Below are 20,207 nucleotides of genomic sequence, written 5' to 3'. Positions count from 1 at the left end.
GAAGCACTGACTAGGTTGTGTACAGCAGCAGTATTGCCATCACATAAACATGATAAAGAGTCAACAGACTAGTACATGTTACATGACTTTGTAATCAAACTAACAGTGATTTCATAAGTCCACATTGCTTCCTGATATTTATATCACATGTCATTGCGTTCACATCAAACTTGGGGATATTTGAAACCACATTATGTATAGTCCTCACTTTCCCACTGTGCACGAATTCGTGAGACTGCACAAGATGGCAAAACTTTTCTGTTTTTTTTACCAAGGATGTGGTAAATCCATCTGGTGAAGTGCCGGTAAGCAATATATCTGTATAGCCTGAAAGAAACAACTGCATAAATATTGATAGTCATTTTATGATGTTTTTCCTTGTGCATATTTTTATTTTTATGCACTTTACTGTGTTTAGTAAAATAGAAAATACACAGTTGACAGTACTTATTAAAAGATTATTTGGCTTCATTTTATTTACATGTACTGTATTCATTTATTCATTCCAGTATTTTAAATGAATAATCTCGATCTTGCAGGAAGAAATGGCCACAAGGCAATTCATATCATTTAATTTTCCCCCCATGCTTGGAATTTTAGAGAGAGACTGACAAATGATCGTCGACATAAAAACAAAGGACCCCATCCTATGCTTGCAATGATAGCCTAAATAAGGTAGGAATAATGCACTGAATTTCATACCAGTTGGTATTCCCAATCCTATGAGAGTGGTCAGATCTTTTGCGTTTGCGTCTAGGAGGGGTGGTAGGCCCATCTTGATTCTCGGCACCGTCTAAATCAACGTCGCCGTCGAATTCCGTCTCCTCCCCCATGGTCTCGGGTTCTGAATCTGACAAATCGCTTTCCCCTTCTTCTTCGCTATTTTGTTCACCACTTTCTTCATCTTCACTTGCACTGTATTCCGACGAAGAAACAGGCTGTCCTATTATCAGTTTGAACTGGTAAGGCTTTACAATGCGATGTTCGGCGATATCAAACTCCTCTTCCTCTTCCACCATACATATTATCCTTCCGAATTGGAATGCACAATGGGCCATTTTTGCAAACAAATTTGGATTAAAAACGAACATGAAGATGAATAACTCGATTGGAATGACTGAGCTGAACTACAGCGTGTGTTTCTTTGTCCGATTGTTTGGCAACTGTGACGTCACCGCCGGTTCACCTAGCGGCGATTACTGGTACTAATTACTAATCGACTAGAACATCTAGACTTCGGAAAAGTGGTATGTGAGGCGCAATTAAAAGTGAATTTTCTGAATAAATTCTTCTGTAACAGGTAAAAACTTTATTTGTATGCTTTTAAAAAGTACTTTTTCGAGCAATACGATGATTTTTAGCGAATGGTATATCTGTTGATATCTGACCTTTAAGGAGATGGATCTCCTAGAAATATAAAATCAGTGGAAAGAACAAGATCAGAAACTTATTTTTGCAGTCTAATAATCTCAATATAAAACATGTGACTGGCCACAAAAATATCCTTGCTTACATTCCCTTGAGGTATCAGTTTTAAAGGGAAACGTGTCACACCTCAGAATGAACGTAAAGAAATTTTCATGCCTGCTATTGTCATGCCTTTGCATGGATATCATAATCTTGTGTATATGTTCAATCAATCAATCAAATCAGCCATCCTGAGTCCACTGCTGAACAAAGGCCTCCTTCAAAGCATTCCATGAATCACACGACCATGCCATCCCCTGCAATGTCACTCCTGCAAACTTCTCGATCTTGTCTCTCCACCTTCTGTCTGGTCTCCCTCTTCCATGCTTCCTATCTCGCAGCGTCCACTCAGTAACACACTTGCTCCATCGTTCATCAGTCATTCTCATTAACTTACCTGCCCAATTCCACTTCTTCTCTTTTACTGCCTCCACAATATCTTTCACTCTAGTCTGTTCTCTCACCCAACTTGCTCTCTTTCGGTCTCTCAGTGTTATTCCCATCATTAATCTCTCCATTCTCCTCTGTGCAGTCCTTAGCTATGTTTCCATCACCCTTGTCAGCTTCCAAGTCTCACACTCCAAGATTATTGCTGATAGAATGCATTGATTGTAAACTTTACGTTTCAAACATATAGGTAGAGAGCCTCTCAGGACTTTATTATACTTACCAAACACTTTCCAACCAATTGTAATGCGTCTTTTCATTTCATTATTATGTTCTTTCGTCACTTTCACCATCTGGCCTAAATACTTAAACTCTTCAACTTCCTCAAGACATTTATCATCAATTACAATCTCTTTACTTTGAACTTTTGTGTTGAACATTTATTTTGGTTTTACTCTTCATTTTCAAACCTACTTTGAAACTTTCCTTGTTAAGATCACTCAGCATATCTTGCAGGTCTTCTGCTCTTTCTGAAATAAGAATAATGTCATCCACAAATCTTAGGTGGTTCAAATATTCGCCATTAATCTATCTTCAAACCTTTTTTTTTCCCAACTCAACTTTCTGAAAATATCTTCCAAACAAGCTATAAATAATTTGGGTGAAATTGTATTGCCTTGCCATACTCCTTTCTTCATCTTGATCTTTTCTGTATTTTTATGTAATCGAATTATAGCAGTACCTTTTACATAAATCTTTTCTAAAACTCTTACAATCTGTTCATTTGTACCCTGTTTGCATAGTAAGTTTAGTATTGTTATTTGTTCTACCGAGTCATAGGCCTTCTCGTAATCTACAAAAGCTAAACTCAGAGGTATATTGTATTCTGTTGTTTTCTTGATTAGTTGGTTTATTGCCTGCAAATGGTCTAGAGTTGAATATCCACTCCTAAAGCCTGCCTGTTCTCTCGGTTGGTTTCCATCTAACACTTGACTTAGTCTATTTGTAAGGATCTTGGAGAATACTTTATATACATTTGATAGCAAGCTAATTGATTGATAGTTACTAAGGTCTTTCTGGTCTCTTTTTTTATGAAGCAAAATCATTATAACATTGCACCACGCATCATGAACACTTTCTTGACGTAAGCACTGGGTGCACAACTGAGCTAATTTAATATGAACTAATTTCCCTGCATCTTTCAACAGATCTATTGATATATCATCTTCCCCAGGTGCTTTTCCTCATTTCATAGTTTTTAGAGCAAATTCTACTTCTTCCTTTGTAATCTCTGGTACACTACTAATGTCTACACATGAATTTACTGACTCAACTACGGTCTTCGATGAGTAAAGCTCTTGGTAAAATTCTTCTACTCTTTTTACTATTCTGTAATTAAATGTAGTTTAATTAAATGTAGTTTAATTATTTCTCCATTTCTATCTTTCAAACATATCATTTGCTGTCTTCCTAAAGCATGCCTATACTTGGTCAATCAAATACTTTTACCTTTCTGAATAGTTTCCTCTATTTCATCTATGTTTCTCTTTCTTTTCTTTGATCTCTACCTTTTGTTGATAAGCTTGTTCAGTTCTACTCTTTCTTTTTCATCTCTCCTGCTTTTACTCTGCATGGTCCTTCTTTTTTTAATTAGGTCATTTGTAGCTTTGGAGTATTTCTTTTCTCTAATGTTTTTTGTACTTCCTTCTTTCTCTGCTGATTACCTAATGATATTCACTAAATTCAAATTTATATCATCCACGGGGCCTCGTTAGTTATTAGAGCTTATAATCTATTTTAATTTCTAGCTGAAATTTCTTATTATTATCCTTATTCTTTGCAAGGCTAATTTTCTTTTTTAAAACTAGTTTATTTCTCTCAGCTCTGAAATTGAATTTAGTTGTGCCATTCTATGGTCACTACCTATGTTTACTTTATTTATGACCATAACATTGTTAATGCTTTTGCTCTCATCTCCTAATATAAAGTCTCATTTGTTCTTTGTTGTTCCATTTGGACTTCTCCACATCCATTTACGACCTTCACACTTTTGAAAGTGTTCATTATCCTCATATTGTAGTTCTCTGCAAAATTTACTAACATCTCACCTCTGTCATTTCTTTCACCTACTCTAAACTTCCCAATGCATGTCTCACCTCCCATCTTCTTCCCTACTTTAGCATTAAAGTCGCCTATTACCAAAGTGTACTTACTTTTTTCTTGATCCATTACCTGACTTAAATCATCACAGAACAACTCAATTTCATCATCTGAACTCTGTGAAGTTGGTGCATAAACCTGAACTATTTTTAGAGTGTACCTTTTACACAGCCTAATCACAATCCAAGCTACCCTGTCCGATAAACTACTGAATTTGACCATGTTACCAGCAACCTCTCAGTTGATCAAGAATCCTACTCCACTAGATCTTTCTTTGTCCTTACCTCTATAGTAGAACAGGTGGTGAACATCTTGTAATTGTATCAGCTTTTCTTCTGTTCTTCAGACTTCGCTCAGTCCTACGATGTCCCACTTGATGTTGTCTAGTTCTTCCATTAAACTCTCCAGTCTGTGGTCTTCTGAGAGACTTCTTATGTTATAAGTATAGATCTTCACTTTCTTCATGTTGTTTAATGTCCAAGACTTGCATCTGCTTGGACAGTGCTTACTTACATTCAGTGGCACACTGCCCTAAGCACACGAGGCAATGTGGTTGGATCTTTAGGAGACTATGATCCAACAGGAACACCCAGTTTTGTTTTGATTGTGCTATTCATATTGGCTATGAAGGGGGGTTGGCAGTAATCTCACCTCAGTGCCAACTGGTTTCTGGTGAGATATTTCTCTGGTGTCACCTTATTCATTATATTTGGTGAAGCCCTATATCTATAGGGTGCCCAATGGTCCATGCCATCATTATGATGGTACCCCATATATCTATGAGGAATTTCCCTGTTTGCCATCAGGGACGTGCCAGTTAACAGTGGGTCCTGCAACTGTGTGTTTGAGCTGCTCTTTGTCCGATGTTTCCTACAAAACCTGTTTGATATGGGTGACCCTGCAAAGATTTCCTCTCTATCGACATAGCTTTTGTAATCATTAAGATTCTCAAGCCTATCCACCATGTCAAGGTGTCAACTGTCAGATAGGTATCTTATGTATATTATGAATATTTAATGTATAATGTAAAATGCATGGTGATGTGTGACACAGTGAACCATTAAGAAGTTGTATCTGAGATGATGTTCCAAACATCCTAGTATTTGACATTATGTAAATGCCCTATGAGAACTTGATTGTCCAGAATATCCACAGGCTAAGGTACCTGCCAATGCCTATTGTGCATATCATGATGTCACAAGTATAGGTTATAAAAACAGTGACACAGCCTCCTGGAAAAGAGAAGCAGACTTCCTTCTAGCCTCAATACTCTGGACTCCCTTCCTCTATCAGCTCACTGCCAATCTTAAGCAGTGTTCTGGTCAGCATGGAGAACTAGGACTCCCTTCTTCTATTGGCTCAAGGCCAATCTTAAATAGTGTTCTGGTTAGCATGGAAAAATACGACTCTCTCTATTGCCTCAAAGTTGATCTTAAGCAGTGTTCCAGCCAGCATGGAAGACTAGGATTCTCCTTTTCTATTGGTTACAGGCTAATCTTAAGCTGTGTTCCTGCCTGTATGGAGAACTAGGACTCCCTTCCTCTATCATTTCCAGGCCAATCTTAAGCTGTGTTCTACCGGCATGGAGAATTTGGACTACCACCATTATTGGCTCCTCTCTGATCTTGAAGCCCAGGTGTGAAACAACAAGGAACAAAGGAAGAAGAAGTCAGTACAGTACTCCCTTGTTATCGATGGGAGTTATGTTCTTGAAATGTCTATCAATAATATAACCATTGATGCTGATACAGTTGCATACCAGTAACTATCTATAGTCTAGTGGGGGGGGGGGGTCTTACTAGTCAAAGTATGTTTAATAAATGTACATTTAAGTAATAAAAAATTTTGCTTTACAAAGTATGCTTAATAAATATGTAAAAGTATAAATAATAATGAGTGAAATAACTAGTAAACTTACAATTCCATTAGTGAAGTGTTGATGAGTCAGTACAGTTCAGCTGGAGGATGAGGAAATAGAGCCAAGGAATGAATGACACAGACAAAGGGGAATCAATTTTAGGAAAGCAGATTACTTAGGGTTGAGAAAATTCTTTGAAGAAACAAACTGGGAGGAATTCATGAATACCACATGAATATGGAGAAATGGGAAATCTTTCTTGACATTTACAACCTAGGAGTGAACAAACATGTGCCAAAGACTAGAGAAAGGAAGAAGCAAAAACAGGATTAGTTTAATAAAAAGTGTGAGATTGCAAAAAAAGCCCAGGAATGTGGCTTGAGGAAAATGGAGAAAGAAAAGAAGCAATAAAACAAAAGAAGCTTACAAACAAGCTAAGAATAATTATATCAGAATTTGCAGGAAGAAAGCAACTTTGAAAGAGGTGTGGTAGATAAATGCAAAGATAAACCAAAACTGATTTACTGGTTCATAAATGGTAAAATGAGACACAGGGAAGTAATCACCAAGTTAGCCACTTTGGTATGATGATGCCTATATATTTACCTAGTTGTATCTTACGTGAAAGGAGAGCTAAGCTCATGGTGTCCTGTCTTTGTGTCTCTCCATATCCAATTTGCTCTTAAATTCTTGTATTGTTTTTACACACACTGTTTTTTCATCCAATGGGTATTGGCTGCTTGTTATTGTGGCTAAGTAGCATGCAGTTGATACTTTAGGGTCTATATGGGGCACCCCTATGGACCAGAGCCACACATCATTTTGTCTATGATAGAGGAAAACTCGGTTCATAGAGAAATGATGACATTTATACTACGACTGTCCCTCCGTTATGCTGTCCTCCAACCCCTTGTTGCTGTCCTGTACCATTTCTCTGAGTATTCCTTTTCTGTGATGGGGGAATTCCCTATGGTGGGGGAAAAGAATACTGCCACCAAGTATTCCCACTTGGATCGTAAGAGGCGAGAAGAAAGGGACGGGGATTGGGACTAGGCATCCTTCTCCTTGTAGCCCCATAGGGGACATTCCTAAACAAAGAGAAGGCATAAGAGGGTCTGGGAGTTTTCCGACCAGCACCCTAAGGTTTGGGTCTTTTAATGTGCGTGGATGTGGTACAGATGAGAGTAAAAGGGAAGAGATAGGTAGTATGTTTGTGAGAAGAAAGATGGATGTGTTGGCTTTGAGTGAAACTAAGTTGAAAGGGAAGGGTGAGTGTAAGTTTGGGAGTGTAAGTGGGAGGTTATCAGGAGTGAAGAGAGGGCGAGGGAGGGAAGGGGTGGCTATTCTAGTAAGTGAAGAGATAGGTAAACGGGTATTGGAGTGGAAGGAGGTTTCCTCAAGGATAATGTGGATGAAGGTGAAACTGGGGAAGGAGATGTGGGTCTTTGTAAGTGCATATGGGCCTGGCAGTGAGAAGAGCGTAGAAGAAAGGGAGGCCTTTTGGATACATTTAAATGAGTGCATAGAGGATTCAGGAAGAAATGTCAATGTGATAGTACTGGGAGACCTTAATGCTAGGGTAGGAAATGGTCCAATCGATGGAGTGGTTGGGAAATGTGGAGTTCCAGGAAAAAATAGTAGTGGAGAGTTGATGGTGGAAATGTGTCTAGAAAGAGAGTTGATGATAGCAAATACAGTGTTTCGGAAGAAAGTCAAGCATAAGTACACATGGGAGAGGGTGGTGGAGGGAAGGGTGGTAGATAGAACGCTAATGGATCATGTAGTGGTAAATAGCATTATGATAGGAAGAGTTAAGGATGTATATGTGCTAAGGGGAGAGGGTGGGGGAATATCAGATAATTTTTTGGTGGAAGGTAAGTTGAAAGTGGAGGATAGGTGGAGGAAGAGGAAAGGGACAAAAGGTAGGGAGGTGCTTAGAGTGAACTCTTTGAATGAGAAGGAAAAGGAGAAGGAATATGGAAAGAAGCTGAAGGAGGAGTGGGAGGGAGTAAAGGGTAGAGTAGAGCTGGGTGTGGAGGAGGAATGGGGATGGTTCAAGGAGGGAGTCATAAAGTGTGCAAGGATGGTGTGTGGAACAAGAAGGACAGGGGGAAATAGAAGAAAGGGTAGTGAATGGTGGAATGAGGAAACAAGGAAGGTTGTAGAAGAGAAGAAGCGAGCTTTCACAGATTGGTTACAAAATAGGATGAGGGAGTCACATGAGAGGTACAAAGAAAAGAAAAGAGGAGTAAAGCAAAAGGTAAAGGTTGCAAAGAGGAGAGCAGATGTGAAATGGGGTAAGAGTTTGACAGAAAATTTTGAAAGTAATAAAAAGATGTTTTGGAAAGAAATTAAGAGAGGAAGAGGAGGCGAATCAAGTAGAGAAGAAAAGGTAAAAGGTGCAGATGGAGAGATGATAATGGAAGAGAAGACAGTAAGGGGAAGATGGGCAGAATATTTTAGGGAGTTGCTAAATGTGAAGGAGGATAGGGAAGGAAAGATTGCTGCAGTGGGAAGTGGGAAGAAAATGAGAGTGATGAATGAGGAGAATGGAGGAGAAATAAGGAAGGATGAGGTGAAGGCAGTTGTTAAGATGATGAAAGCAGGTAAGGCACCTGGTCTGGATGGATGCCATGTGGAATGTTTGAAAAAGGGAGGTACAGTGATGGTGGACTGGTTGGTGAGGTTATTTAATGTTTGTTGGAGAGACGGTAGAGTGCCGGAGGACTGGAGGAGTGCCTGTATAGTTCCTCTTTACAAGGGAAAAGGGGACAAGTGTGAATGTAGTAGTTTCAGAGGGATTAGCTTGTTGAGTGTAGTTGGGAAGGCTTATGGGAGGATCTTGATTGAGAGGATTAGGAGAGAAACAGAAGGAGTAATTGGTGAGGAACAGTGTGGATTTAGGACAGGTGGAGGTTGTGTAGATCAGATCTTTGTGGTAAGACAGATATGTGAGAAAGCTATAGGAAAGGGGAAGGATGTTTTTTGGGCTTTTATGGATCTGGAAAAGGCTTATGATAGGGTAGACAGGAAGGCACTGTGGGAGGTTATGCAGATATACGGGATAGGAGGAAAGCTTCTGGGAGCTGTCAAGAGTTTTTATGAGAGTAGTAGAGCTTGTGTCAGGATTGGAAATGGAGAGAGTGAGTGGTTTGAGGTAAAGGTGGGACTTGGTCAAGGATGCGTTATGTCGCCCTGGCTGTTCAACTTATACATGGATGGGGTGGTGCGAGAGGTAAATGCAAGGGTAGTGGGCAAGGGATTGGAGATGGTTAAAGAAAATGGAGAAAGGTGGGAGGTGAGCCTGCTGTTGTTTGCTGACGACACTGCGCTTGTGGCAGGATCGGAGGAGGGATTGAGGAAGTTGGTGACAGAGTTTGGGAGAGTATGTGATAGAAGAAAGCTAAAGATAAATGTGGGTAAAAGTAAGGTGATGAGATGTACAAGGGGTGAAAGTGGCAGTAGACTGGAAGTGAGCATTAAGGGAGAGTGACTGGAGGAAGTGGATAGTTTTAGATACTTGGGTGCAAATGTGGCAGGAAAAGGTGGAGTGAAGGTGGAGGTAGAATGTAGATTGAGGGAAGCGAGTAAATGCCTTGGTGGATTAATGAGTGTAATGAGGAATAGACATTTGGGAATGGATGCTAAGAGGAGACTGTATGAAGGAGTGATTGTGCCAACAGCACTGTATGGGGCGGAAACATGGAACATAAGAGAGGAAGAAAGAAGGAGTTTGGATGTGTTTGAGATGAGGTGTCTGAGAAGTATGATGGGGGTTACTAGGCTAGACAGAGTGAGAAATGAGGAGGTGAGGAGGAGAACAGGGGTGGAAAAGGAGTTGGGAGATAGGGTTGATGAAAGAATATTAGGATGGTTTGGACACATGGAAAGAATGAGTGAAGAAAGACTAGTAAAAGAGGTGTGGAAGGCAGATGTGGAGGGAGTGAACATGAGGGGACGTCCTAGGATGAGGTGGATGGATGGGGTGAAGGGGGCTTTGGGGAAGAGGGGAATGTCTGTTGAGGAAGGACGGGAGAGGACAGAAGACAGGGGTGAATGGAGAATGGTTGTATATGGATGTTGTGATTGCATGAGGTGGAATGGGCGGGTGGATGGGGGGTGAGGTATTATGTGTGCGCAAAATTTGACGCAGCCCGAAGGGATTTCTCCCCATCCTCTCATTTTATGCAATGGGGGTATGGAGAGGGGGGGGTCGCCGATTTAATGAAGCTGCCTTGCTGTGGATGTGCTGTGTCTTGCGACACTGCTTCTGACCCAGGGCAGTGGCCAAGGTGCAGGGATGACCCGTCATTCAGGATGTGCTAAGATAAGAGGGAGGGTGGAGGGGTGTGGAGTGTATTCAGGGATGGAATGGGTGGGAGTGATTTTATGCCTTTTTCTTTTTGGCTACCCCCCTTGTAGGGGAGAAAAAGCCTTGGTATATGTATGTATGTTCCATACATCTATCACTCTGTGGGGAAAGCTGTTCTTTTTCAGGTCTCTTCTATTATTGTCCTTTTTAAGCTTCTTTCCATGTCCACTTGTGTTTCTCGTATCCTTATTTAGCAAGTCTTCTCTGTCATGAACTTCCATGCCCTTCATAATTCTATAGATGGTCAACAAGTCACCTCTTTCTCTCCTCTGTTCCAGTCGGCAACTGCAATTTTATCAGTCTTCTTCATATGAATATTTTGTGAGTTCTGAGCCATCCTTGTAGCTGCTCTCTGGATTCACTCAATCTTCTTTATATTCTTTTTTGTATTGGGTGACCAGTGTCACTGCATACTCCAATTTAGGCCTTATCATTGTGGCTAGTATTTTCCTTACCATTTCTACATCCAAGTAGGTAAAAGCCAATTATATTGCTTTCAGTAAGTTGTAGGTTTCCTTGACAATCTTGTTTATACCTTTGTCTGGGGACATATCTTTTGTGATAATCACTCCCAGGTCTTTTTCAGATCCTTCTTTCTTAACTTCTTTTTCACCAACTTTATATCTTCCAGATATCCTTTTTTTTTTTTTACTTTTTCCAAATTCCATTATGCTACATTTTTCTGTGTTGAATTTCACTTCCCACTTCTGACTCCATTCCCAAACCTTTTTTAGATCTCTCTGTAATGATTCGCAGTCTGTTTCAGTATTCACTTTCTTCAATGGTTTTGCATCCTCTGCAAAGAAGCTCATATAACATTCCACTCCCTCAACCATGTCATTCACATAAATGACAAACATTATTGGAACCAGTACTGATCCTTGTGGGACTCCATTAATTACCTCTTCCCAAACAGTCTTGTCTCTGAGCACTACCCTCATTTTTCTTTCATACAAAAAGTCCTCCATCCACTTCAGTAGTTTACCTTGTATCCCTCCTAAGGTTTCCATCTTTATTAATAGTATTTTGTGAGGGACTTTATTAAAAGCTTTTTGTAGATCTAGAAAAGCACAACCAGCCCATCCATCCCATTCTTGTACAGTATCATATCCAGTAGCCTTGAGTAAAAGCAGATCAAATTTTTGGTGCATGATCTTCCTTGTCTGAATCCAAATTGTCTTGGATTTAGTATATTTTTCTCCTCCAGATGTTTTATCCCTCTATCTTTTATAACTTTTTCACAGATTTTTGCTACTATGCTTGTAAGGGAAACTGGATTATAATCTGTTAAGTCTTCCTTATTTACTCCTTTATGTATTGGTATATCAAAATTTTTCCAGTCTTCTGGCATTTTTCCTTCTTTAAGTGAGCAACATAGTTCTTTTACATTCTTTTAATATCCAATTTGCTATTCCATATGAGCCGAGTGATTTTCTGATATCAAGGTTCATTATTTGATCCATTATTTCTTTCCATGTTATTATTATTTCCTTCATGGGGGGGGGGGATTTCACTTCTCTCCCTTCAACCTGTGGTTTTACTTTTTCTCTAGTGAAAACTGACTTAATATATTTGCACACAACTTCTGCCATTTTGGTATCTCCTATGTACTTCCTTTGATTTAGTTTCACTATTTCCTGGTTGTTTTTCAGTTTCCCATTTACATATCTTTAGAATCGTTTTAGCTGATCATTACATTTATCTATTATATCTTTCTCATATTTACATTTTTCTTCCCTACTTACTTTTACATATTTGTTCCTTGGTTAACATATAATTACCCCTTACTAGGTTTCCTGTCTCTTTTCCATCTCTTCTAAGCTCTGTCTCTTCTATCTTTCACCTCACTACACCTTCTATTAAACCAGCATTTTATGTACACCCTCTCTTGTTTTTGCTTTGGTACATATTTTTCCACTCCTTCTTTATAAATCTTCATCAGAATCATCCATTTTTCTTCCACTTGTGTTTCATCTTTGTAGAATTTTTCCCAGTTTGCTTCAAGAAAAAATTTCTTAAGTTTCTCAAAGTCTGCTTTGCTATACATCAGTCTGCCCTTTCTGTGTTCCTCATTTCTCTTTATATATATTCCCTCTCCTAATTCTAACTTGAGTAGTATATGGTCACTCTTCGCAATTGGTGTCTTGTATTCAATTTTGTCTACTATTTCAGGTTCTGATGTAAATATTAGATCTAGTCTTGATGGTTCTTCATTATTTCTAAATCTAGTGCTCTCCTTTACCCATTGTGTCATTGTATGTTCCATGGTCATGTTGAGTAATACATTCCCCCACTGATCTTCTCCACCTTTCACTGTCATCTCTTCCCAACATATTTCTTTGCAATTAAAGTCACCCATGAGTACTGCATTACTTCCATCCATTAGCATCTCATTTAATGAAGATTTAGTATCATTTAACATTTTGAAGTGATCTTTCTCTGTCCAAGACCCTGTTTTTGGGGGCACATAAATCACTGCAAATTTTCTGCTTTTCATGTCATTATTTTCAAATTTCATTGTGATTATCTCTGCCCTGTTCATTCCATATGTAACTTTTGTCACATTTATGTTGTTCTTAACCAGGAACATGACTCCTCCACCCTTTTTCTCCTTCCTATTTTTAAGCCAGTGATTATCCATGTCCAATGCTGTTTGGTACTTGTGGACCTCTCAATTTTGTCTCCACAATTGCCATTACATCTGGTTTAGCTTCTAACAGATAATAATTTAGTTTGTTTAATCCTGAAATAAAACCATTTATATTTATATACACCAGTTTTAACTTTCTACACCCTTCATGTTTTTTTTTTTCTTTTTTTCTTTTTTTTTCTCCTTGAGTGTACTACTTTTTGAGTCTCATATCTAACACTCCAATAGAACTGTGTTTTCTTGATCCCCGTTCTCTTCTCATTTTTTCCTTTAGCTTAATTTCTTAATGTCCTAAATTTTTCCCTTTCCTTGTTATTCATGTCTCTTTTTATCCATATATTTTTATAGTGTTCACTTCTTGGCAATTTTCCTGTTCAAATAAGAATTCCTTCTACTGCCACTTGTGACTTTAATTTAATCTTTATTGGTTGAGTTTTTCCTTATTCTACATATTTACTCAATCTGTGTACTTCTTCTATTTCCTTGTCTATTTCTTGGTCACTGTCCTGTACTTCTTTTAGAACACTTTTTGCCAATTCTTTGTTATCTTTTTCTTCGTGGAACCAATTTCAGTTATGTTTTTCCTTTAAACTATAAATATACATTTTTTCTTATCTATTGTGTCTCTTACTATGTTTTCTTTTTGCTTGATTATCTTGATAACTGCATCTTTGGCCTTCTCCTGCATCTGTTGACGAACTATTTCCTTGAAAATTACTTTTTCTTATCCTTTTTCCAATCATTTCTAAGCTGCTGTAATTAATTTTCTCCTATGCTTTTTCCTGCTTCTATGGTCATTGTTTTAATCTTTTCATCTACCTCTTTCCTTATGGTATCATTATTTTTTTTTTTTTTTTTTTCCATTTTCACCTTTCAGTTCTGCCAGATCCTGTTTTAGTACCCTAATTTCTTCCTTCATTTCGTTGTTCACTTTCTTGATAGCCATTTCATTGTTCAAGTTATTATTTGTTTTCCATAAATCGTTTGTTTCTCTTCTCCATGTATCGTTCATATTTCTGACATCTCTCTCTATGTCTAAAATTCTACTAAAGAACCTTCTTTCATGTCCCGTAAAACCAGAAAAATTACTATCCTCACTACTACCAAATAAAAATCTTTTGGTACCTCTTCGAGATGTAAAACCAGGATTTATGTTCTGCTTTGGTTTCACACTAACAAGCGCTTCTGCATAACTGTTTACATTCTAACGTGGTGGTCGGCCATCTTGGGAATCTTCTGACCTGTCAACACTTTCCTCCATTTTCCTTCTATTTCTCACTTTTTACCTTCTAAATAATCATTTTGGGGGTCCACAAGCACTCCCCTTCCCATAAATACACTTTAGGTAGTATATAACTGAAGCACTGTTGTATCGTTTTGTGAATATAAGTATTATCACTGGAACACCAAGTAATAGTTATTGTTGCTACAACGAACAGTGTGTGCCATGAGTTGCGAGTGGGTACATGATGATACTGGTGTTGGCATCTTGATTACCGTATTTTACGGCTTGCAAGACACTGCATCTTGGAAGACGCACCCTGATATTTGAAAGAAATTTCTAAGAAAAAGTCATTCTTATACAAGAACACATTCACCATATACCCGACCACTGAACAAAAAAACATAAGAAGCAAGGAGTCTGCTAGACTCTATTGTCTCAACTCTCATCATAAATTTGCTGAAGCACTCACCATCGATTCACAAATATGTAAATAGAAATAGCATAGGTAAATTATTTAAAGGTTTTAATGGGGGGTGACGGCATGTATTGTTTACATTACGTAATCACTTATCCGATTTTGTTTGTATGACGATGACATACTAGTTGGTGGTTAGTAAATATACCACACATTTTTCATTGTCCAAGGGTGGTTTTATTTTCATAAGAATAAATTAAAATTTTCAAAAATATGAATGTAAGAATATAAAAATAAAAAAACATATATATATATATATATATATATATATTCATCCTCAAATCCCGAGAACTCGTCATTACTGGAAGGATTATGGTATTGGAAACACTTGTAACAGCTAAGTACTGAGTTCACATTATACAAAAGGCTGAATTAAATAGTACTTAAGCTAACATCATAGTGTAATGACTCAACATACAAATCCAGAATGCTATTGGTCAAGTGTCCAAGCTCACTTGAGCCTGGGTGTTGTCTTACAATACAACATTCGTCTTGGAAGACACACTAGAATTTTTCAGGGTATTTTTTAGGAAAAAAAGTGCGTCTTGTAAGCCGTAAAATACGGTATGTATATATTTTGTAGTTGTATGTGAGTTACCCCCAGATTCTGTGAGCTGGTTTGATCACATTTTCTGTGTTTATTATTACTAAGAGTAAAAAAGAATGAGTAATACAGCTGTGAGTTTATATTTTATAATGTAAGTAGTGTGATGCAAATTTCAAATGGCAGCCGATACTGTGCGAGAATTTGAGTCATACTGAAGTGGTTGATAGTAAATGGTGAGGTCTTTGAAAAAGCCTCAGAAATAGTGAATAAAGGTTTCCAATTGGTCTTCTCAAAAGAGTGCAACTTTTTGGAGGAAAGTGAAAGGAATGCTCAATCTCCTGGGATCGTTGGATGTGACAAAAACTTCAAGACCTGACAAGATCCCAAGCTGAATACTTAAAGAATGTAGGGAACAACTAGTGGATAAAATCCTCAGTCTTATTACATGTTCACTGAAAGAAGGCATTGTGCCACTTGATTGAAAAAGGGCAAGCATGGTGCCAATTCACAAAGCTGGAAAAAAGTAAATACCATTAAATTATAGGCCAGTATCACTAACCAGGACAATAGTGAAATTATGTGAAAGGATTGTGAAAGATCAATGGACCAAATATCTTGAAAAGATGAACATTTTGACACAGTTTGGTTTCAGATCTGGAGGGTAATCTGTGTCGAACTTTTTAAGCTTTTACTTTAGAGTGATTGATGTGCTGCAAGAGGTGGGTGGATTGTGTGCACCTTGACCTAGAGAAGGCATTTGATAAAGTGCCTCACAGTCAACTTATGTGGAAACTGGAGCATGTTGGAGGATTGAGAGGCAACCTACTAGAATGGATCAAAGACTTTTTGACGGAAAGATACATGAGGACAGTGGTAAAGGACAAGATGTCAAACTGGAGAACAGTAATGAGCAGAGTTCCACAAGGTTCAGTGCTTGCACCAATAATGTTTCTTGTCTATGTTAATGACATGAGGGAAGTAACAACAAGTTATGCCAACTTGTTTGCAGATGATGCAAAACTCATGAGATGAATGAAAAATGAGGAGGATGGTAGAATATTGTAAAAAGATTTAGGTACTATTTTTGCATGTAACCAAGAATGGGAAATGAAATTCAATACAAAAAATGCAATGTATTGGAAATGGGCAATAGCAGCAAAAGGCCATCCTTAAACTATTCCTCGAGAAGCAAACACATTACAAAAGCAAAAGAAGAGGAAGACTTGGGAGTCTTGATAAAAGACAACCTGTCACCTGACAGACATATCAGCAGGGTTGTGGGAGAGACATGGACTATGCAGAAGATTAAAGTGGCATTCCATTATATGGATGAAGAGATGATGAAAAAACTCATCAAAACCCTGATACATTCAAGACTGGAATATGTGTCAGTAGTATGGTCCCCACACAGAGTGAAGGATATAAGCAAGATTGAGAGAATACAAAGGGCAGCAACCAAACTGGTCCCCAGCATGGCAGATAAACCATATGAGAGGAGACTAAAAGTTGTGGGTCTACCAACTTTGAAAGATTAACCACTTAGGTATGATGACACCAATGTTGGCATCATGAGGCACAAGTGGGTACACAATACCAGAATAGGCATCTTGATTATATATATATTTTTGTAGTTGTACATGAGTTACACCCGGATTCTGTGAACTGGTTTGATCGCATTTTCTGTGTTTATTATTACTCAAAGTAAAAGACAATGAGTAATACAGCAGTGAATTTATATTTTATAATGTGAGTAGTGTAATGCAAATTACATATGGCAGGCAATGGTGCACATGAGAATTCGAGGCGTACTGAAGTGGTTAAAGAGAAAGAGGTGACATGATTACAGTGTTCAGGTCACTTAAGGGGATAGATTGCATTGATAGAACAGATCTCCTGATTAAAGATGGGAGGGCTTTAAGAGGTCAAGGAAGTAAATTAAGAAAGACCACATGTCAAAAGGATGTGAAGAAATACAGTTTTCCATGCAGATATATATGTGGAATAGCTTAGAAGGTGATATAGCCCAAGCTCAAACAATACATGAGTTTAAATCAAAATATGATAATTGGAAATAAAAAACATAGATTAAGTTGGAACCATACATGAATCTGAGTCTAAGTATGTTAGAAAATTAGAGAATAGGAGACAGAACCAATGAGCCTTGCTCCTTTCCTGTATACTACAATTAGGTAAATACAGTGTACATCATTACAGTATTTACAGTATAGTATCCTGATAGTCCAGTATACTATATCATTATTATCCTCAATCCTTGGTAGGCCAGCAAATGATGAATAATGATAAATAATGATGATAGATGATGATGAGGTTTATTCATTATCTAAGAAGGCTGACTAGTCAGACGGAAGCCATGGTGATAAAATATCCCAGTAAAAGGAGATGAGAGACTGAAATAGATGGACACAAAAGCAAGGTTATCAACAATATTGTGATCTAATGTGAGCCCTTTGGCGTAGCCTGGGGAACCTGAGGAACCTGGGGAGACCCCCATTTCACTTGGCAATGTTACATTAGGCATTTTGCCAAATGAAATGGAAATTCTTATGTCACTCTCTTTCAATCGAATCCCAATCCATTCCTAACACCATAGAGTCATATTATGAACATATATATACAGTATATATATATATATATATATATATAATATATATATATATATATATATGTATATATATATATATATATATATATATATATATATATATATATATATGTATATATATATATATATATATATATACATATATATATATTCCATAAATTGTTAAAGTACAGGATAACAGTGAGACAGATTGACATTGCTAGATGTGTCCACAATAAAGATTTCCTCTGCTTTTCCTAGGCCATGCCAAAGGGCTCATTTTAGATCATATTTACTATAGTGGCAAGAATGCACACTAGGCAAGCTCAAGTGTATGTGATACAAAGATATGGTATGGTAGAGAAATTGGACTTTGCCTACCTTAGAAATACCAAATAGCTAATCCATGGAAATTTTCTATCAATAATCATAACCTTTAATAACAAGATAGTACTGTGATTGAAAGTGATGTTGTTGTTGGATTGTTCTTATCATAACATAATGTGATTATATATAACTGAATTGTGATTTTTATATATAGTTAAAGTAGAGGTAGTTATAAATGTCTGTTGATAATTCTGGGAATCTTATCCTCCCTCTGTCTTTGAATATACAACCACTCCTCATTTAACGACGACAATTGGGACCAGCGCGCCGTCGTTAACCGAATTGGTCGTTAAGAGAAAGTGTATACATATACGTACATGTACTGTATGTACAATGTCCAGCAATACATGTATCTTTATTTTTGTGTATTTTCCCTCTTTTATACAGTACATTAAAGCTTTATTTACTGTTTATTTACGGTGGTTAGGTTCCTAAAATTACCGTATATGATCAAATCCGCGTATGCTGACATTCCATATTGAATACCGGGGTATTTTTTTAGTTTCGACCATGGGCGCAATATACCAATAGAAAATTAATTATTAATTTTGTAAATTAAAATGTATCAACGTAATATGCAATTTTGTGGGCGGAAATGAAAGTAAAAAAATACCATGCTACAAGAAAATATGCTAATGAACAAAGTCGGTAGCATAGGATTGGGACGCCATCTTGTCGTCTGCCAACATCTCTCACGACGACAACAACGAGGACGAGCCGGATGACATTTAATTTGCAGGTAATGATTTATCAAACACAGGTCAGGTTAGTTTAGGTTAGACGAATTTATCATCCTTTTATTTCTTCGACATCGGCATCTATCATAACAAACATGGTGTACCATTCATCCGACATGACTTCGTTACTTACGAAATTTGTTTTAGCACCTTTTTTTTTTATTTCCGCTCACAAAATTGCATATTACTTTGATACATTATAATTTACAAAATTAATAATTAATTTTCTATTGCTATATTGCGCCCATGGTCGAAACTAAAAATTTACCACTACCGGTATATACTGTACCCCAGGTAGTTTTTGCAGCTTGCAGGATGGTAATGTAGACCTAAGCTTCAGAACACTTTACCTCACAGCTAATATCCACCATACAAGTTCAATTATAACATCATACAAATTTGCCTCAGCCAACTTAATTATCGTACACGACGTCGTAACTTCGGGAGATTTACGTTAAACGAATGTTGGTCTGTCATAAAGCCCGTTGTAACTCCGCGTCGTCGCTAACCGAGTAGGTCGTTAAACGAGGAGTGGCTGTAGATCACAAAATTTTCTGTCACTCCCTTCGGTGCATGGTAAGGATTTCCTGCCAGAGGTGTATTGTATCATAGGGATGTGATAGTTACTTTGATAAGGAAAGTTGGACAGTCAATCCTTTGCTCAAGGTTTCTCTTGCAGGAGAATTATGGCTCCCAGATGGCTACAGCTACTGGATGGACTCATAAGACACTCAAGGAAGAAATCATGTGTTGTCTGTTACATAGAAGACACAAAACACCTCATCTTGCATTCATCTTACACTAACCATACCAAGACAGCAACACAATATTTCTTCCTTGAGTGACTCAATGGGCCAATCCAGTGGCTGTTGCCAATTAACCTGGGAGTCATGCATCTCCTGCGAAAGATGTAAGGCAATTGTGGTAAATTGAGATTACTTGTATTATTGCATTATTCTTAATTTTACAATATACTTTGTGATGGTGTTTAAGAATTGTATAATTGTGCTTTAGGATTCCTTACATAGGCGATTCTCATATGTTTATACTCTGTAATATGTTTAGATGCTATACAGCACCTGGTAGTATTGTTTATATGATTGAATCCTAAGTAAACGTCTTTTGTTTTTGTTAAAGTACTTATACCACGACATCTATCTTGGCTTGTTTTGTATACACATCAGCTTGCTAAATAAATAGCAAAGCTTGGTCCCTGCCTTTTGGATTTTATCCTCAGCTACACCGCAACAGCAATGGACTGATTGTGATGAATTACTTATCCCCAACTAAAGAGAATCACAACTTATAATTTTGCTGCATTTCAACACAGAAGTACTAGA

At 37.6% G+C, this 20,207-nt stretch overlaps 1 protein-coding gene across 10 annotated transcripts in view; it reads right to left on the bottom strand.

Annotated features, from left to right (window-relative positions):
* The window catches only part of LOC143033486 (protein FAM135A), a 1,114,982-nt gene that overhangs the window by 440,003 nt on the left and 654,772 nt on the right, over positions 1 to 20,207 (bottom strand). The window lies entirely within an intron of this gene.

The sequence above is a fragment of the Oratosquilla oratoria genome, chromosome 15 (assembly GCF_046742065.1).
Source record: "Oratosquilla oratoria isolate Oo_2021 chromosome 15, ASM4674206v1, whole genome shotgun sequence".
NCBI lineage: Eukaryota > Metazoa > Arthropoda > Malacostraca > Stomatopoda > Squillidae > Oratosquilla > Oratosquilla oratoria.
Note: the sequence above shows the minus strand (reverse complement) of the source record. Positions and strands in the feature narration are given on the sequence as shown.